The 14,056-nt window shown below is 33.3% G+C and overlaps 1 pseudogene; it reads left to right on the top strand.

Moving 5' to 3' along the window:
* The first annotated feature begins 5,567 nt into the window (after positions 1-5,567).
* Positions 5,568-12,793, top strand: LOC109457092 (keratin, type I cytoskeletal 18 pseudogene; annotated as a pseudogene).
* The last annotated feature ends 1,263 nt before the right edge of the window (positions 12,794-14,056 follow it).

Below are 14,056 nucleotides of genomic sequence, written 5' to 3'. Positions count from 1 at the left end.
CTCTTATATATCTTAATAAAGAAATAACAAGGGTGATATAAAGTACTTACGGAGTTAAGTTTTAGGAATATTATACCCATGGCAGAACCACACGAAAAACAATGGGTTTCTTAACGGGTAAAGGAGAATATGTTTTCCTTTTATACTTTATTTTTCTGCCCCCTCCTCTCCTTTCTCCCACCTCCTCTCTCACTGTCGCTTCTCTCTCCTCTCTCTAACTGGCTACCAAAATTGTATCTAAGTTCTGAAAATTTTTAAATGTCATCAATGTTATGACTAGTTATTATTTATCAAAATCTCCATTGAGAGTAATGCATTTTAGGGAAGATGGAACAAAAGATATGGAATTAATTTCCTTTCCTTTGCTTTATCATGCTTGGTCCTACATCAAGTCAGTTCAGGAGACAACTGGATATTTACATCACAACTTATTGACCACCAACAATTCTTGCAGAAAATGCAAGTTGCTTGCTTTGTGAGTCCAGTTAAGTGGATATTCAGTATTTTATTTACAGAAAATGCCAGGGAAAACTCCAATCATATTTTATGAAAAATAATACATTTCTCCTGAGAAACTTCTTGTTTGTTGTGGTTGTCACTGTTGCTTTAATCTCACTTCATTTACAATTATTTGATAAGTTTCCCCTTTTTGATTTGTACTTCAAAGGATAAATCTGTGAACCCAAACTTAGCATACATGAAATCATTGTTCAATAATTTTAGCTTTATTCATGCCTTTATTTTTTCCTACTGTTATTTTTATTGTCTCATTCTCCCCATCTTCAACTAATTTTATAATGAGTCAATAACAACCAACTTTCTGAAAGATATATATTTACCTAAAAACAGCTTAATGGTAATGGCATTTATTCTTTTAGATTCCCTATATTTAAAGCAAAAACATTTTTCTTTCAGGACATTTCATTTCTGTTTAAAATTCATGTTGGTGTTTAAAGCACAACACTACTCTTTAATGTTTCTCTAAAAGTATTTATAAAAACAAATCCCATATATTGCATTATCATGTTCTTGAAAATTGAAATTATATTTATTTGATATCTATCATTTACCTTTTAAGCAAAATAAGAAGAAACTTGTTTCTAATACGAATGATCTAGTGAATTCTAATAGCGATATCATTAATGTGTCACAGAAAATAATGAAGGGACTTGTCTCCTTATTTACTTTATTTCAGTAGTCTTCGCAATAGTATCTGCATGGTCTCCAAAAGAGGTATCTCCCACTGCTTTCCGAATAGACCTAACAGTGGGCTGAAAACGTTAACCATTTTTGTCTTCTTGATTTTTGAACTGGTTCTTCATTCCCTGCCCCCACATTATACTTAGGGCTTTGTGTTTTTCCAGAGTCATGCAATCGTGCATCAACTGGGTAAAATTCTACTCACACTTCAAGGTCCACCTCAAAAGCACAGTTTTGAAGTCTTGAAAAATTTCTTTCCACTTTCTAATGCCACCCATAGAAAATCACTCCTAGTTTATATATTAGAGTATATGTTTAATATTGAGCTCAATTTTTTTATTTGATCAAAATATTTGTGTACCTCTGAATGCATAGCTCTCATTATATTTGTTGTTTATTTGATTGAATGCCCTATCATCTGTGTGCACTGTGTCACTACTTGAAGACATATTTAAATGTTAAAGTTATCAACAGTCGCCAGCATGATACCTGGTACAGGTAAATGTTTAATGCTATATTGAATTGAATTAAATCCCCAAATTGTAAACAAACAAACAAAATAAACAAACAAAAAACCTAAAGCATGGTGGGCAATAATCTGGTATTAACAAACAATATATTTAGGCTTAGCTTGTAAAATTAATAATTTTATTCTATAAATTAGAGAATTTCCACCATGTTAGCCTAAGCAATGATGCAGAGAAATCTCTTTTCATAAACCTCTGCCCACATGTATACAAAAAGCCTTGAATCTGCTACTATAGAAGTTAATAAATGAAGTCTTAAAAATCTCAGATCAAACTACAAAGTAACCGATGACTTTATATGTAAGAGCTATTGTCAATTTATAGAAACAGGAAAGACACCGGGCATGTTGTTTTCTACTTTTCCCCTTTCTGTCTACCATGTTCAACTCCTCATGTCTTCCTTGCTTTTCCTAGAACATGACACAAAAGACATCCTCCTGCCTCATGAACATCACATTGGTTTTTCCATCTACTTGGATCCCTTCCTCCCCAAATATTACAAAATGTTCACAGGACCACCTCCTTTAAATATCTGCATGAATGTCCAAACCTCAGAGAGTATTTTTCTGATTGCTCTGCCCATTACTCTCTTTACATGGTTTATACTTGTTACACTACTACGTTTTCCCATTGTTCTCAAATACGATATAATATTATAAACATGTTTATAATATTTATAATATAATATTTATAATATTATTTCTTTTCTTCCCACTAGAATAATATAATATTTATAATGTTATTTCTTTTCTTCCCACTAGAAAATAAGCTCCTTGAGGGCAGGGGTTTATGCTCTTGTTAGTTTTTCATCATTGTATCATAGTACCTAGAAGATTATCTGGCACATTGTAGGCAATCAATATATTTTTGTTGAAGACATAAACAAAAATATATAGTAAGTTAAGCAAATAATGCTGACTTCATTACAATATATCATAATTGCAGTGATAATACATATAGTGTAGGATAGGGAAAAATTAAAAAGTAGAAATGCCCATTTTTTATAAGAACTTAGAATGTATCAATATGTAGAATTTTGCTGCCTATTAATCATATCCCTTTTGCAAACTTCTTTTTCACAAACATCTGTACTTCATTATTTTCTGTGTCAAGAATATCTATCACCTCTGAGCTGTTAATCATACCTCAAATATATGAAAAAATCATAGCTGTTTTATTTCCTCTTAAAATCCCTGAGTCTTGCGTATTTGCCTCCTAAAATATTATTATGAAAAAGTAACCCATTCATACGCTGAAAAAATTAAATATGACATGCTACAATAAAAGGTAAACATCCCTCCCACTGCAGAACTCTGTTTCTACTCCTTCCATTAACCACACTGATGATTTCATTCATATTCTGAAAGAAAATTTTTATTCCACTTGTAATTATTTGTCTCACATATTATTAATTTATCTTTTGAAGACAAATAGAGAAGATATATTTGTTTTGTTTATTTGGTGTTATCCCTTACAGAACATTTTGTTTTTGACAATAAACATTAATCATATTTTCAGTGGATAAATTAAATTTTATTGTATGAAAATACTATGATTTTTAAGGAAACTCATATTGATGGACATAATCAAAATTTTTATTTTTTTATTTTTATGACAGTATAACTTATTCTGAAATAAATATACAGTTAACTAATAATTAAATACATGCATTGCTATAGCAGTAGCACAAATTTTTAGAAATGGAATTACTGAAGTTGTTTTGAGAAATAGTGACAAATTTTCCTGAAAAAGAGCTTTGACCAATTTACATTCCTATGAAGTCATATGAGAATTACCTCACTAGCCTTCTGCATTAAAACTTTGTAATCTCTGCCATTCAACAGGTAGACAGGATAAATCATTGCTATTTAACTTTGTGTTAATTGATGAATGAGGTAATGATTTTACAGGCCATCATAAGATAGTCATATATTTCCTATGAATATCCTATTGCTTCCATGTGCATAATTTCTACTGGAGTGTTGATTGCTTTACTTATTTTTAAGCATTTGTTAATCATTAAATGAATTTTCAACTTATCTTTCCAATGTGTGCTGTTAACTATGATTTTTTATTATTCTATATTTAAAATTTGTATTCCTAATTTCAATGCATTGTGATGAGAATATGGAAACTTTCCAAATTTCTACTATATGAAATACTTTATAGAGTATCTTTTTTGAATTTCTACTATATTAAATATTTTATAAATATCTTTTTTGAATTGTTTAAATATTTTCTGTGTATTTGTTCATGGCATATTGATGGTGTTTCATGGGAGTTTTTGCAACACAACTTTTTTATTTTATTTTATTTTTTTAATTGATACATGAACTTTTTTAAAAATATCAAATCATATGGAAAGATTCATAACAAAGAATAGAATACTATGCTTGGCTGATTCCCATTCCCCTACAGAACGACTTTCAATTCATATAATTGTTTCTCCTAGTGTTTACCTCTGCTTACCCCATACTTTATTTTATTATACCACTTCTGAGTAATATATACTCCAATGTGGAATTTTTTTCAGGAAACAGATAACTTTATTCCACTTACATTTATTGAGATGACATTTGCTTAGTTTTAGGTCTGATACTTATTTTTGCAGTATGCTTTCTTTTTTGATGGTTTTTTCTTTGTTCTTCCTATTATCCTCTATTGTTTCCTGAATACATTAGGGTAGGCTACACTTTTATAACAAATTGATTTGGTGTGGCTCAACATCTTAAGAGCTTCTTTTTGGCTGTTCTAAAATCATCATATTTATCATTTTTTCTTTCTTATTCTGTATCTCCCACACTAGACTGCAAGTCCCATGAAAGCAAAGATCTTTCATGGCCTCAAAAACCTTTGTTAAGTAAATAAATATTGCAGTGTTCGTGTCTGTTTTCTACCTAAAATGTGCACATTATTTTGATTTAGTAATATGTTTAACATTGTTTTCTCACATATCTATGTTGGTCTCTTTGTACCTTCTTTGACTAAGTTTTATCATCAGAACATTTTTCTTATTTGTTTTCTTTTTTTCTTTTTTTACACGAACAGCTGTCTTTCTTCACCTGGGTCAAGTGTTCTTACTGTATGCTTCAATGGCATCTTTTGCAAAAAACTTGTCTGTCACACAAAATTAACATGATGAAGACTTTCATCCCTTCTTTAGTAGTCTGTTCCCTATGTTGTTCTGAAATAGTAACGGAGAGAGACTGTTTTGACTCTAGAATTCTAGCTTTCATTTGATTCCATGATACATTCAATTTCAGAGGAAAATACAATATAGGTGCTAAAATTAGACCACCATTATATTTTGACCAAGGACTAAGATGACCTAAAAATACACTAAATCGTTTGCAACCCACTTCTAACTCTATGATTACATTTCCTACATTTTTTTCCATTGTTCACTTGATCCTTGCCAGCTTCTCCTGTCTTCCTGCTTTATCCCAAAACTTGCCAAACTCACTCTCACTCCAGAACATTTGTATGTACTTTTCTCTCTATTTGGAATGATTTTGAACAAAATATCCATGGAGTTTACTTCCTCACTTCACTCAGGCCTCTGCTTTAATATCATTTCATCAGAGAGGCCTCTGTAACAATCTTTTTTTATCAAGCATTCTCTGATCTATACTTCTTTATCATTCATCCTGCTTCACACATCATCACATCACCAAGTCTCAACAGTTCTATAATTAATCAGTTGTCTGCTTCCTCCACTAAAACATGAGCTCTATGAGTTTTACACGTTTTGTAAATTTCTGTTTCCCCCATGTCTAAATCAAAGCCTGCCCAATGAGTTTGGGTGACATGAGTGACTCAGTAATACATCAATGATAGATGATGAATGTTCAGCACATGCTGGTCAATAACGCCCAGCCAAATACAGCAGGTACTTACACAGATGAATATTTAATATGAAATGATCAGTGTATTGCATTCAAAATCATAGGACCCAGATTGTGTAGATAATTTAAGGTGTTCAAACATGTTTTCAGTACCTCCTAATGCCTGGATACAAAATACAAAGTTCTGTTAAGTAAAGCACAGTTCCTGTATTCAAGAAATTTCCAGTCTATGGAAAGCGATAAGAATATGTGCATGTTTATTCTGAACTGTGTAAAAGCTCAACTCTGACAGCAGTATCTCTGAGGTCTGAGATTATCAGTATTTTTTTCATATCAAATTTCCTTGTAAAGTCTAGTATCAAAATGAAAAAAACAAACCAACCAACCAAACAAAAACAAGAACAAAACACCCGTATGTTGAATTGTATTTATTTGTTGGCCTCCTCCTTAGTTTTCATCCTCTTGGACTACATGTGTCTATAGTCTCCCACCAACAGTAATTTTCTCTGCCCAGGTAATCTGCCTACATAAAGAAAACTGACATGCTTATCCCATGCTTACCACACCCGTGATTTCTTCCATATGATATGTAGATTGCTTTAAACATAAAATAAATAGTGTGTTGTTCTGCATTCTTGAATCTAAGAGTATTTTTGCTCTCAGTCCATGTTATTGGGTCATACCTTGCAAAGTGCATTCTGGAAATAAGACAAAACTTAGGAAACATTTTATTTTTAAAATCCATCTGAGTTACTTGTTTACATTGAAATAAGTATAAAATTGTCTACTTTCTACTCCATCTCACCCACCTCTAAGGGCAACATCTATTATAATGCAAATCGCCACTGATGAGATACATTTTCTCATCTCTATCAAATGAAAATCATTAAGTATTCATTTTGTAAAATGCAGAGTGTCTGTGCCAGTCCTTCAGGAGAGCAGGGCTAGGCCACTAACACTGCTGCATTTACTGTAATTGAATTTATCTAGAATAGCAAGCTGTTAGGACTATTAAGTACCCAATCAGAAACTTCCCATATGTCTCAATTAAAATGAGGCAGCTACGCAGGATAGATAAACCTGCATGCTTTTAAGCCATATGAAATGCTAAGATTTTGCTGTCACACGCATACATAAAAATCTCTCTATGAAATATATATCTACACATTTTATTCTTCCAAGATTTTCACGTTTATGTCACTTATCCTCTTGAAGCAATGCCAGTTCAACATAAGGAGTGGTAGAGGTCGATCTTTTGTCAATTGTTCCTAGCAATTTTTAAACATTCTATATGTTGGAATAAAATTCAATTATAATTGTGATTCCTTACAGTACTACCACATCTGTGTTGAATTGAAACGGTAAGTGATATTTATCTGATCGTGCTTAGGGTCTGGTTGGTTGCTTCAAGGAGCCAAGCAGTAACCATGTGCAGCAAATGTATTTTTCATTGTTTGGTTTTTAAAACCATTTATCTTTCCACTGGTTTTATAACTTTATTCTCATTTATTTTCTAATGAAACCGATTTTTCTGCTGAATAAGAACTGACTATACAGAGTGCATATAAATGTGAGTGTGTGTGTGTGTGTGTGTCCACACCCATTTTTTAAGGTTCTTTAGTATATCTAATTTAGAAACAGACCTATTGCTTTTAGCATATATACATGGAAACATGTGAATGCATATTTATTGATATAAGTTAATAGTTGATATAAAATTAGTATAATAAATTTTTCTAACATTCCAGTTTAACAAAGCATTAATTATGCTCCTTTAGAAAATGAAATATGACTGTCACACTTAGAAACTCAGATGCTATAATACAATGAAAATTATATTAAAGTAAAATTCACAAACAGTGGCCACAATCACCATATCTAAAAATTAGAATTTTAAGCTACTTAATTTGTGTAGGAATTTAAAAAAAATAGGCATTTAGAGACACTTGATGGGAATGTGTCTACAGAGAAATAGTTTTGTTCAGAGTCTACAGATTCCTGTAACAGAATTGAATTGTAAATATTGCTAAGTTAATGCATATTTAATGTGTGAAGTACTACTCAGTATGTGGTTGTACTTTTGAAATTCTAGGAATCTCAAAATCACAAGAATATCAAAATATTTGTGAGGGAGAGTTTCTTGGTTCTGTATCTAAACACTTTCTCATTTACGAGTATTAACCTTACCAGTCAGAAGTGCATTTTGGTCAATTATATCATCTGATGAGAAAAAAAAAATTCTCATATCGATGATAATATTAATGCAATTTCTTTAAGCTGTGCCTTTTAACTTTTTACCTAAGTTTTTTTTTTTTTTCTTTTCTCTTTTCCTCAAGTTAACTTTGACCTCAGAAAATGTACATTTGGTTCGGGATTATCTCCTATTGAAAAAATAAATTATACCTCCCAAACAATACTTTGACTGCTGTACAGTTTTCACCACCATTTTTCAAAATTACAATAGGCTTCTTTTTTCCTTTGTGAGAAGTTATTCATATCTAAGTAGTACCTAATGTTAAAATTAATATAAAATTAATTACAGATTAAAAATGAGTGTCTAATTTTATGTGTTTAGATATATTTCATGCATTTACTGAAAAATAATCCATTGTGTGAATGCTGTGTGCCATTTTCTAAGGCACTGGATATTGTATGTTAGCAAATGTGTAATTCCCTTGTGGAGTTTGCAATAAAGAAGACAAGCAGGTAAGGAAGGAAAGAAAGGGCAGTGCTGGAGACAAACAGCAAGAAGCAGGACGTGTAGAGTATGTTGTTTAGACTGGGTCCTGGGTCACTTTCTTTGAGGAGATGTTGTTTAAGTCTAACCAGAAAGACTAGGTATCAGCCTGTGCAGAAAAACAAAAGGAATGCAAATCCAAGCAGAAGAATAGCAGGAGTGAGAAGGTTTTGAAACAGGAAAGAACATGTTTACAATTTGCTTTTTGCACTTAAATAAAATTGTGATATGAACAAGAACCATAGTGATTCCACGTATCATAGACTCCAGCGTGGTGCCTGTTATGGAAGATGCAATATTAATAAATATTTGTTGAATGAACTTGAAATTAATTGAGAAATACTTCAAGTGTTACAATCATGGCTTCTTTAACATTTGGAAAGAATAGAAATTTCAGAATTAGGAAGATTTACTTACAGTAAGTGCTACTGGTCTAGTTTTAATTTTGGACCTTGAGTTGAGTAAAATATACTCTTAATTTCATAATTGTCATATTTGTCTATGAAATAATTTATTTTATACATGAACATATGTATGCTTTTTGATATTTATATTTACTAATCTAAATTTTATATAATTCTCCATTCTATAAATCATATAAATGAGTTTTTTTGTGCACCAGTATTGTCTGTTATTGTACATTTTGCATTATTATATTGAAATTGATTTTAACTTACATAGATAGTTCACTATTATAAGACTCATTCTGCTTCTTATACAATCTCAGTCTATATTTTAAAAAAATATTTTGAAGTATTATTGATGTATGATAAACTGCATATATTTAAAGCATACAACTGAATGGGTTTCAGCATACGTATATACCTGTGAAACCACCCCTAAACCAAAAACAATAGCATATCCATACCCCCAAAAGTTTTCTTGTGTGCCATTGTAATCTGTTTCTCCTTTCTTCATTCCCTCATTCTAAGGCATTGATCTGCTTTCTGTCACAGTGGACTCATTTGCATTTTCTAGAACTTTATTTAAATGGAATCACACAGTAGGGACTCATTTTTCCTGACTACTTTCACTCAGTATATTTATTTTTTAAAGCACACATTTTGTTGCATGAATCTGTAGTTCATTTTTCATTGCTAGCAATATTCTGTTGTATGAATATACCACAATTTGTTCATCCATCCAACTGTTGGTGATCATATGGAGTTTTCCAATTTTTGTCAATACAAATAAGTTTGTATGTGAGCAGATGCTTTTACTTTTCTTCACTAAATACTTTGGAATAAAATGGATGTATTATACGTTAGATATATGCTTACATGTTTAAGAAACTTTTCAACTCTTTTCCCAAATGATTGTACCCTATTACAATCCTGTTAGCAGTTTATGCAAACTCTAGTTCCCCCACATTCTTCCTATAACATGGTAAGGTCATTCTTTTAAATTTTAGCCCTTTCGTGTTGTGTGTGTGTAGTAAAATCACATTGTGAGTTTTAATTTCATTTCCCTACTGTCTGACAACGTTAATATCTTGCATTTTTTAAATCCAAGTATCTTTTTTACCAAAGTATATGCTCAAATTTATTTTTTTTAAACATTTTTGCTCCTTTTTTTTTTTTTTTTAATTACAGTCTTCTTATAATTGGGTAACAGTTTTTACATATCCTAGATATACTTTTTTTGATTGGATATGTTATGAGAATATTTTCATTGTTCATTATCACTTAACAATGTTCATTGTTTCACGTTCAATATCTTACCAGCAGATTTTAAGGAACAAAAGTTAAATTTCACATCAAATTATTTTTTTAATGTCTTGTTTTTTTTAGTGTTAACGTTTAAGAAATCTTTGCCAGACTCAATATAACTATGATAGTCTCCTGCATTTACTTATAAAAGTTTTAGTGTTTTACTGCTAGCATTTATTTCTGTGATCTATTTCTATTTAATTTTGAAATTTATATGAGGAAAGGGTGTGATTAATTATTTTGCTTATGGCTATCCAGTTTTTCCAACATAATGTGTTTTAAACTTTATTCTTTTTCCATTGAATTGCTTTGGTAACATTGCTGAAAATTAACTGGCCATATAATTGTGTATTTACTTTTATACTCTATTTTCAGTTTCATTGTTCAAGTATATGTCTATGTTTACTAAATAAAAGATAACAAAAGTTAAAAGCACTCTCTTGATAGTTGTAGCTTTATAACACTTCTTGAAATCTATAATATGTCCTTTCTTCTTTTTCAAAGTTGTTTTGGCTAATATAGCTCTTTTCAATTCCATGTAATTTCAGAATTAGCTTCTCAATTTCGGCCAAAATAAGTTTTGTGTTCCTCTTATAATCTGTAATGTCTCTCTGTCTATATAAAGTCAAACCATACCCAAGCCAGGTGCACAAGGAAGGTATGAAAGCACTGTCACTCTGCTCACCTATGTGTATTTGCTTTGCTCCAGTTTGGAGTTCAGTTCATCAAGGTTTCCTCGAATTTGATGCTCTCAGCTCGTTCCATAGAAATATGATTTTTGTTTTGTTGTATTGTTGGTTGTCGCATGAAAGCAGGTGTTTAACACCATTGTAGAAGCATCTGGGCCTTAAAGTTTGAACACGGTTTTAATTTATTTAATAACTATTGACTTACACAAATGGTTTATTGTTTTTCATGCCAAATTTAGCACTTTATATTTTTTCGGATATTTTTTCCATATTTTCAAATTGATTAATATGTACAGGGAGTCCTCACTTTGCATTCTTTTGACATGTGAAAATTTCACTTAGCAGGGTTTAGTTGTATAATTGTATTCCTCCAATCACATGGCTCAGATTTCAGTTACCATGGTATGTTATCTTTGAGTAATCATGTAAAATATGAACTTTGCTTCTAGCTCTTCAATTCACATGTCATTACACAAATAACAGATGTATATCATGACTAGTGATCCATCATCACCTCTTCCAAAGTCTGTCACTTATTGGTACTGTACCTCTGCTATCCATTTATGTCACAAACAGACAGCAATGTATATAGTTGTGTGGGCATCTTAGCTCCCAGTAATAAACCCAAATAAGGTAATAGAAAGGGAGAGTTCACCAAAAAAGATAAAAGTGCTACAAAAATATGGAAAGTGATACTGTTAAAAGTGAAATTTTAATCGAATGTAATTGGAGTTCTTATAAAAGAATTACCTAACCTTGGGAATACTGATACTGCCACTGTTTCAAAAACTAGATAGGTAGGCAGCTGGAACCGGAGCCTTAGCCTCTGACCCTCCTCACTGAAAGACACAAGCTTCAGGACCCGCTCCAGCTTCTCCACTAATACTGTACCCTAGGCTCTGGGCAGTGGCCCAGCCACCAGGTCTGGCCCGCCAGCAGCATGTTCAGAATATATACAGATTCAGGGGGCTTGAGGACACAGATCTCCATGTCCCACTCCACCACAGTCCAGCTGCGGGGATAGATGGGGGTCTGGTAGGCAAAGGGCACTTCCAGACTGAGAAGGAGACTATGCAATGCCTGAATGACCACCTGGCCTCCCACCTGGAGAGGGTGAGGAGCCTAAAGGCTGATACGAGGAGACTGGAAAGCTAAATCCGGGAACCTGGAGAAGAAGAGACCTTGGTCCGAGACTGGGGACATTGCTTCAAGACCATTAAGGACCTGAAGGCTCAGATCTTTGCAAATTCTGTGGCCAGCACCCACATTGTTCTACAGATTGAAAATGCTCATGTTGCTGCTGCTGACTTCAAAGTCAAGTAGGAGACAGAGCTGGCAATGTGCCAGTCTGTGGAGAGTGACATCAACAGGCTCTGAAAGCTCATTGATGACACCGATATCACTTGGCTGCAACTGGACACAGAGATAGAAGCTGTGAAGGAAGAGCTGCTCTTCATGAAGAAGAACCATGAGGAGGAAGTAAACAGTCTACCAAGTCAGATTACCACCTTTGGGTTGACTGTGGAGTTCGATGCCCCCAAACCTCAGGACTTGAGCAAGATCATGGCTGATATGCACCCAGTATGATGAGCTGGCTGAGAAGAACTGAGAGAGATAAACAAATACTGGGCCCTGCAGACTGAGGAGAGCACCCCAGTCATCTCACAGACCGCTGAGATAGGAGCTGCTGAGATGACACTCCCAGAGCTTAGAGTACAGGCCAGTCACTGCAGATCAACTTGGACTCGATGAGAAATCTGAAGACCAGTGTGGACCACAGCCTGAGGGAAGCCGTGCATGTAGAAAAACTCAAAGGGAGCCTGGTGCACCTAGAGTCAGAGCTGGCCCAACCTGGGCAGAATGGCAGCGCCAGACCCACAAGTGAGAGGCCCTGCTGACTATCAAGGTCAAGCTCCAGGCCAAGACCTCCACCTACTATCGCCTGATGGTAAAAGGGAAAGACTTTGATCTGGGTGACACCCTGGACAGCAACTCCATGTAATCCATGGAAAAGACCACCACCCGCAGGACTGTAGACAGCAAAGTGGTGTCTGAGGCAAATGACATCAAACTTCTGATGTGCTAAGGTAGCAGAAGTAGGACACCCCTTGGGGGAAGGGGTACAAGAGGCCAATAAAACGTTCAGAAACCACTGAACTTAAAAAATAAATAAAAAATAAGGCACTAGATATGCAGAAATGAACTCAGCAAAGGTTAAATTTATCGACATAAATGAGAAAAGTGATTGGGCCAAAAAGGACAAAGATGTCTCAGAAGAAGTGACACCAAGGGAAACTTCATCTTAAAGGAACTCTCAGAGATACTTCACACATTGAAAATGCAAAGGATAAAATGTGGAAAGCTAATCCAAACTTACAAATGAGCATGGCGATTTGCCAACGTATAGAAAAACTGTTTCCCCATATCAAGTTGTGCAACGAGAATTAGGAGGAGACATGTTCAAAGTTCTCTCACAACTTTTTTTGTTTTCCACAAAAAAATACACTTTAATTGTCAATGTTTCTAGTATTCTAAATTGCACTGAAACATGAATTTTGCTTTGTTTGAATTTTCCCTGTACTTTTATAATTGACTATAAGAGAGTTTTTAATGTTTTAACAAATACTTTGAAAGGTTATAGGACAATTGTAATTTTCCCCATTGATCACTAAGATTGCTTTGCATGGTTTCAGCTTGCACTTATTTGTATGGTTCTGCACTATTGTGTAAAGTGAGTTTTGTCTGTACTTGTTCATCAAAAACTTTTATGCTTTTAAATTCATGTTGTCTGTAGCTACTATTATTCGTTTTGCATTCCATTTTTGCATCTTTTTTCTGATGATTATTTTCAGATTTCTAGCTTTTTCTTTGTAAAGAATCAGCTGCTAGTTTTGTTTACATTCTCGATTTTTCTCTTCTGTTTCCCATTTCCATGATTACTTACATTATTCTACCATTTCTTTCTTTCTTTCCCCCCATGGGTTTTAACTATTACTTGTTTTGTAATTTAAAAAAATATTTGTGTAACTCACTGGCTTTCACTTTTCCTTATTTCCTAACAAAGCACCTACTGAAGTGCCTCTCACTTAGGGGAAACTTAATTTTGGGGATGCCAAATAAATTCATAAATGTCTGCATGCTATTTGCCCATCCCTCTTCTTTTTAACTCAAGTGAGCTGAACTTCTCTAAGTTGGGACTCTCTAGAGTCACAGTGAGTGTTAAGAAAATTTAGGAGATATGTTTCATTCAGCCTGTGATACTAACTATATAAAATCTAGACAATCTCTCCTCTGTTTGGATCTTATTTTCTTGCAAATCTAATCTAAATTACTTCATAGTATAATCTTT

This window comes from Rhinolophus sinicus, chromosome 16, assembly GCF_057876585.1.
Source record: "Rhinolophus sinicus isolate RSI-liver-muscle chromosome 16, RSI-T2T, whole genome shotgun sequence".
In the NCBI taxonomy this organism is placed as follows: Eukaryota; Metazoa; Chordata; class Mammalia; order Chiroptera; family Rhinolophidae; genus Rhinolophus; species Rhinolophus sinicus.
Note: the sequence above shows the minus strand (reverse complement) of the source record. Positions and strands in the feature narration are given on the sequence as shown.